Consider the following 6,144-nt stretch of genomic DNA (forward strand, 5'->3'; position numbering starts at 1 on the left):
GGTTTTGTGCATGATTTTCGCACTTGTTTTTTTTTTTGGACATGATGGTTTTCGGTCCATGGTATTGGATGCGATGGTTTTCAGTCCATGGTATTGGATGCTTTGGCATGTATAAATATATATTATAACATTGAAAGGAACATAATGAAAAATCAAGCCGATAGTCCCAGTTTTGGGATCTAGGGGAAAATCTCTGTGTATATGTGTTTTATGTGTTATGCTCTCGCATTGTTTATTTTCTTTGTTTTAGAATTCGTATGTAGGTAATTTCTGTATGGGTTTAAAACCTACACAAATTCACCTAATTTTCGGTGAAATTGTTACTTCGTTAGCGTGTTTTGGGGAAAAATTGTAGGATAGTGCTGGATTTTGGGGAATTTGTGGTGTGATTAGCAGAAGATTGGGAAAGGTCATAACTTCTTCATTTTTTGACCAAATCATGAGCAGAAATAGGCTACATAGGCATTTTTGGGCATTCTGGAGCCACTGGAACAAGTTTCAAAGCTTTCTGAGCATTGTAAACTGATGTATTCACATTTTTTAGCATAATAGAGAGGGCCAAGCCATTGGAAGTTGGACCGAGGAAACGTAGCCCAGGAGGGGTGAACTCCTTCATCATGTGTTTTTGTGATACTGTTTATGGTTATGTTTATGTATGTTATATGTTGTTGTTCAGTCAGTTGTTTATGTTAATTTTCACATAAAAATTACATAAAAGCACTCAAATACCCATGTTTAAACTTGCAAATAATTTCATAAATCCTCAAGCATATTTAATATATTCTGAAAAGGAATTTTAGCACAACAAAAACTAATTTTCCCAATCAAATCATTTATAGATGAATCTTATGGAAAACATGGATTTATTTCCTTAGGAAGAAATTTGAAGGCTTTCACAAGTTCAAAGAGTTTAAGGCTCTTATAGAAAATCAGATAGAGAAGAAAAATATGTGGAAAATCATATTGAGAATAAAATTATGTGGAAAATTAGACAGAGAAAAAAATTAAGGTGTTGAGGACAGATAATGGTGGAGAACTATGTGGGAATGTATTCAAATAATTTTGTAAGAAGTGTGGTATAGAAAGGAAGAATACTACTCCATACACGCCTCAACATAATGTAGTTGCAACAAGTATGAACTAGATGCTAGTGGAGAAAGAAAGGAGCATGCTCAATGATGCCAAGTTAGGACAACAATTCTGGGAAGATGCGATGGACATTGTGTTTTATCTAGTAAATAGATCACTTTCCTTGGTATTGGATGAAAAGACTCCACATGAGGTATGGACTAGAAAGAAACCTTCTCTTAAACATCTTAGGGTATTTGGCTATTATGCTTATGTACAAATTCTAAAGGAGAATAGGAGTAAGCTAGATAAGAAACCTGAAAATTATATCTTTATTGGATATAAAGATGGTCTAAAAGGTATCAGCTTTGGAACCCATAAACTAACAAGGTTTTGTATAGTTGAGGTATGGCGTTTAGAAAAGTCAAATATGATGTCAAACAGGAAGTCCTAAGAAGGGAGAAAGAACCAGAAAATATAGAGTTTGAATTGAAGGATGACGAATCGGGCTCTACAAAAGAATAAGAATTGGAAGAAGAAGAACCACAAATTCCAAAACTAGGGAGATTAGTTCAGTAAAGAAGACAACCAAAAAGGTATACTCCACCTTATTTTTGTTCAAACTTTTATTTTTCTATTAATGATGATAATCTTAGATCTTATAAGGAGGCAGTGAATTCAGAGGATGTAAAACTCTGGAAAAGGGCCATGGTCGAAGAATTGGAAGCCTTGGACAAGAATGAGGCTTGGGATCTACTGGATTTTATAATTGGAAGAAAGCCTATTGGAAAAAAATTGGTGTTTAAAAAGAGGTTGCATGGGGAAGGCATTGTGGGGAAATAAAAAGCTCTATTAGTAGCAAAGGGATATTCCCAAGTAGAGGGAATTGACTTTAGTGATATTTTTTCTCTTATTGCTAGGTTAACTTCTAATACACTTGTTTTATCTATTTTTTCTACTTTGATTTTAAAGTAGAATATATTTATTTGAAGATATAATTCCTACATGGGGATCCGGAAGAAGAAATATATATGAAGCAGCTAGAAGGATTTCCCATGAAAGGAAAGAAAGAGCTAGTATGCAAGCTAAAAAAATCTTTGTATGGGTTAAACTAATCACCAAGGACATGGTATCAAAAATTTGATACTTATATAATGTGACTTGGTTTCACAAGGAGAAAAGTATATCACTATGTATATTTAAAATTAGTTGGTGATCCTGTTATTTATCTAGTCTTGTATGTGGATGATATGGTGTTGATAGGAAATGACAGGGAAATCATCCATGAAGTGAAAACTCAATTGTCCTATAAATTTGACAGGAAGGATATCGTTGCTGAAAATTTTATCTTAGGCGTGGAAATTAAAAGAGATCGGGAAAACAAGAAACTTGGGTTAAGTTAGAGGAAGTATGTAGAGACAATATTGCAAAGGTTTAACATGCAAAAATATAAACTGCTAACGGTGTCTACTTGTATAGCGTAAAATTATATGCATACCAATATCCCATGACATAAGAAGAGGAAGAGGACATTACCCATGTTCCATATTCCAGTGCAGTTGGAAGGCTTGATAATGAAATGTTATGTACTCAACTAAACATTGCACATGCAATGGGAGTATAGAGAAAGTGTATGTCAAAATCGAGGAAGGAGCATTGGACAATAGTAAAAATGTTTTCCAGGTATTTGCATGGCACTACTGGCTATGGGTTATGCTAACAAGGAAGACCAAGCTTCGATAGAGTGTTGGGCATACATCGCTTTGTTGATGCAGACTAGGTTGGATATCTGTATCACAAAATATCTACAAGTGGGTATGTGGTTAACCTATTTGGAGGTGAAATTAGTTGCATAAGAAAAATATAACATGTAGTGGTACTCTCAAATATAGAATTTTAATGCATGGTAGCTACTCATGCAAGCAAGGAAGAAATGTGGTTACAAATATTGTGTTCAAGTATTGGGATGGTACATAAAGTTGTAATGATATATTGTGACAGTCAAAGTGAAATCTTCCTGGAAAAGAACCTAGCATATCATTCAAGGACAAAGCATATTGATCTTCAGTATCACTTCATGAGAGATATGGTTGAAGACAAGAAGGTGCTACTAGAAAAATGGACACTTTGAAGAAAGTTGAAAATTCATTAAAAAATATGTGAGCTTTGAGAAATTATCTTGGTGTGGAGAAAAAATGGTCATTATTGCCCTAGATTGTTGATCATGTACTCTTGTGACCCCATATGTGCAAAGGAAACAACAAGCGGGAGAATGTTGATTATATGTTATATTATTTGCACAACTATCCCCACGCACTATAAAATGCACAATGTGTAGTAGGTGGGTCATAGGGAGGGTCGCAACTCCCTTGTTTGAGGGGCTTGAAAGGGGGTGAAAATCCCCTTATATGAGGGTTATGGGGCTACAGCCCAAAAAATAATGGGTGGTATTTTGCATTTGTTTTTGACACACGACTTTTGCTAAAAGCAGCTTTGTGGTGCATGGTGTTTTTTCCCATGGTTTTGTAGTTCTCGTTAAGGAAATACAGTTATATTCTAATGTAGTGTTAATCGATTGAAAATTCTTGGATGCCATAGGATATATATTTATTGTAATACTATACATAAGAATATATGTTGAAAAATCTTTCTAGTTTTCCCAGTTTTGGGTTTCTAGGATAAAATATATTTGTTAATATGTGTGTTTGCAGTTGCATCTATTTTGTTTTAATTAAGAATTTGTTTGCAACAATTAATTGTGTAGGTTTAAAACCTACAGTATGTCAGGTATAGGACCTTGATGAAGGTTGAAGAGGAATTTGTATCTTTACTCTTGTGGCATCTATGTCGTGTGTGATGGATTTGATCTCAAAAGTTAAGGCCATGGGGTCATCTTCCTTCAAATCTAGGTCTAATAGTTTCAGTGGAAGTTCCACAAGCTCCAACTTTAAGTGTGATTCAAACATGTCTTTTAATTTATTTATAACACCATAAGAATATGTGATGGAAACAATATTATGGCTCACATCTTCACTTATTGATGTAACAATTAGGGCATACTATTTATTGCCTTTATTCTTCCTTATGGATATCTCATTATCTGATGTAGAATTATTAGATCCATTGTCCTCCTCTCTTTAATAGATTCCATTTTCAAACCATTAAAAATGAGTGTGTGTTTGATCTTATTGGACTATAGTTGTTCTTGCCAGTCAACACCATGCTAATGATGGAAATGATGGAATGCATCTTCAAACAAAAGAAAATATTTCCTAAAATAATTGAATTAGCCTAATATTACAATGATTTTAACCTCTATTTTTTAATACCAATGAAATTAATGAAGAAGAACCATATTATAGTACAAGCACTACAATACCAAACATTAAACTACCCCTATTATAGTTAATTATGACAAGAAAAAATCTGACATTTAACAAAGGAAATAAATATATCCTATAAGTAATAAAAACAGATTTATGCATAAAATAGTGGCATAATTATCCATATTTTGTGGTTTCTTGTACACAGTATTTTATTTCACCTTCGAGGATTCCAACATAGCCCTCATTGCATCATTAACAATTTGTCTATTTACATAATTTTTTTGGCACTATGACATGTAAATATTTGCACCAAAATATGATAAGCCTCTCAGATTTGATTGAAAAGGCCAACCATGTAATCATAACCATCAATTTTAGGGAGATCTACATTCAACCCAAAGGATGGTGAGGAAATTTGTAGCTTGGATGAGTACAATGAACCACTCACTCAAGTCATGAAAGTTCTTCTACATGGATATGGGGAGGAATATTGTGCAAAGAAGGATGAGAAAGTAATAGTAGTTAGTCGCAATATGGGAGGAGTGTATTTGACTTGTATGATGGAGAAATTTCCACACAAAATTGTTGCAAGTATATTTGTCACTACTTTTATGCATGTTCCTAGTATGACCCCTCTTCAACTAGTTTACAAATGAGGTATATTAAAGGAATAAAATGTAGGGAAACAGAGAATTCAAGTATGGATTTGAAAAATAACCATACAGACCAATGTCATTAATATTTGGCATGAACTTTGTGCTAGAGTATATCTATAACAAAATCCCTTCTAAGGATATCACACTAGAAAAGTGTCTTTGAAGAAGTATGTCTATTTTGGAAAATGAGGTTAAGGGAGCATTTTTTATCAGAGTGAAACACATCTAGGGACTAAGGGGACAAATCCAGCTTGGGACATGAGAATTAGGGTTGTGAATAGGAAATAGGTGTGACTATCAACCTCTACAATGAAATCTGGGCATGCAAACAAATGAACACAGGCCATTGTCAACCTCTATAAAAAAAAACTTCAACTATGACCACCAAACATCTACAATCATGAAAATGATTTATGAAGGGGGTAGAGAATGAAGTATATCATGGAGTTACAAACCTTAATCTACTGCCATTTTCAAAGATAACTCAAAAATCAGGTGACATTCCATTAGTGTGGATCTATTTCAATATAATGAGATGAATCTTGGTTTCATATTCCAAAAGGGTCATTGGTCTCACACCCCTAGATACTTCTCACATTTTTAGGCATCCCTTGATCTCTAGTCGTGCAGCACTAGCATGTTTCTCACTAATTTCCCAACCAACTTAGCAATAGTTCACCCAGACTACGCCTCACAAATAAACATTTTTAAATTGTCTTAGATAAGCTATATAACGAAATCAAACTTAATCCAAAACATAAGTGTATCTTTGTCCTCTACTTTACTTCCATTCACGAGTGTAAAACAAAAGTTTAGTTTTGGATAATTAACCTTCATAACATTAGCATCATTTTTTCATTCATGTGTTAACATTCTTTAGTATTCCAAAATCCATGCACATATACACATAAATTGTACACAAATGTAGAAGGGGAGTGGTTCGTCACCCTTATTCCAAACAATATATAATAGAGATGCTAATATTTTTTAACAAAATTGTTCTTGGCATGGTTTGTGACCCTACCCAAGTCTTTCAACCATATACAGCAAATTTTACACACAAAAACTATGACCATGGGTTTTTGTCACCCAAT

At 33.8% G+C, this 6,144-nt stretch overlaps 1 pseudogene; it reads left to right on the forward strand.

Moving 5' to 3' along the window:
• The first annotated feature begins 4,683 nt into the window (after positions 1-4,683).
• LOC149153381 (methyl jasmonate esterase 1-like) lies at positions 4,684-5,279 on the forward strand (annotated as a pseudogene).
• Positions 5,280-6,144: the final 865 nt, after the last annotated feature.

Source organism: Pinus tabuliformis, chromosome 9 (genome assembly GCF_031772625.1).
Source record: "Pinus tabuliformis cultivar Carrire ecotype Pingquan chromosome 9, CPIR1, whole genome shotgun sequence".
NCBI lineage: Eukaryota > Viridiplantae > Streptophyta > Pinopsida > Pinales > Pinaceae > Pinus > Pinus tabuliformis.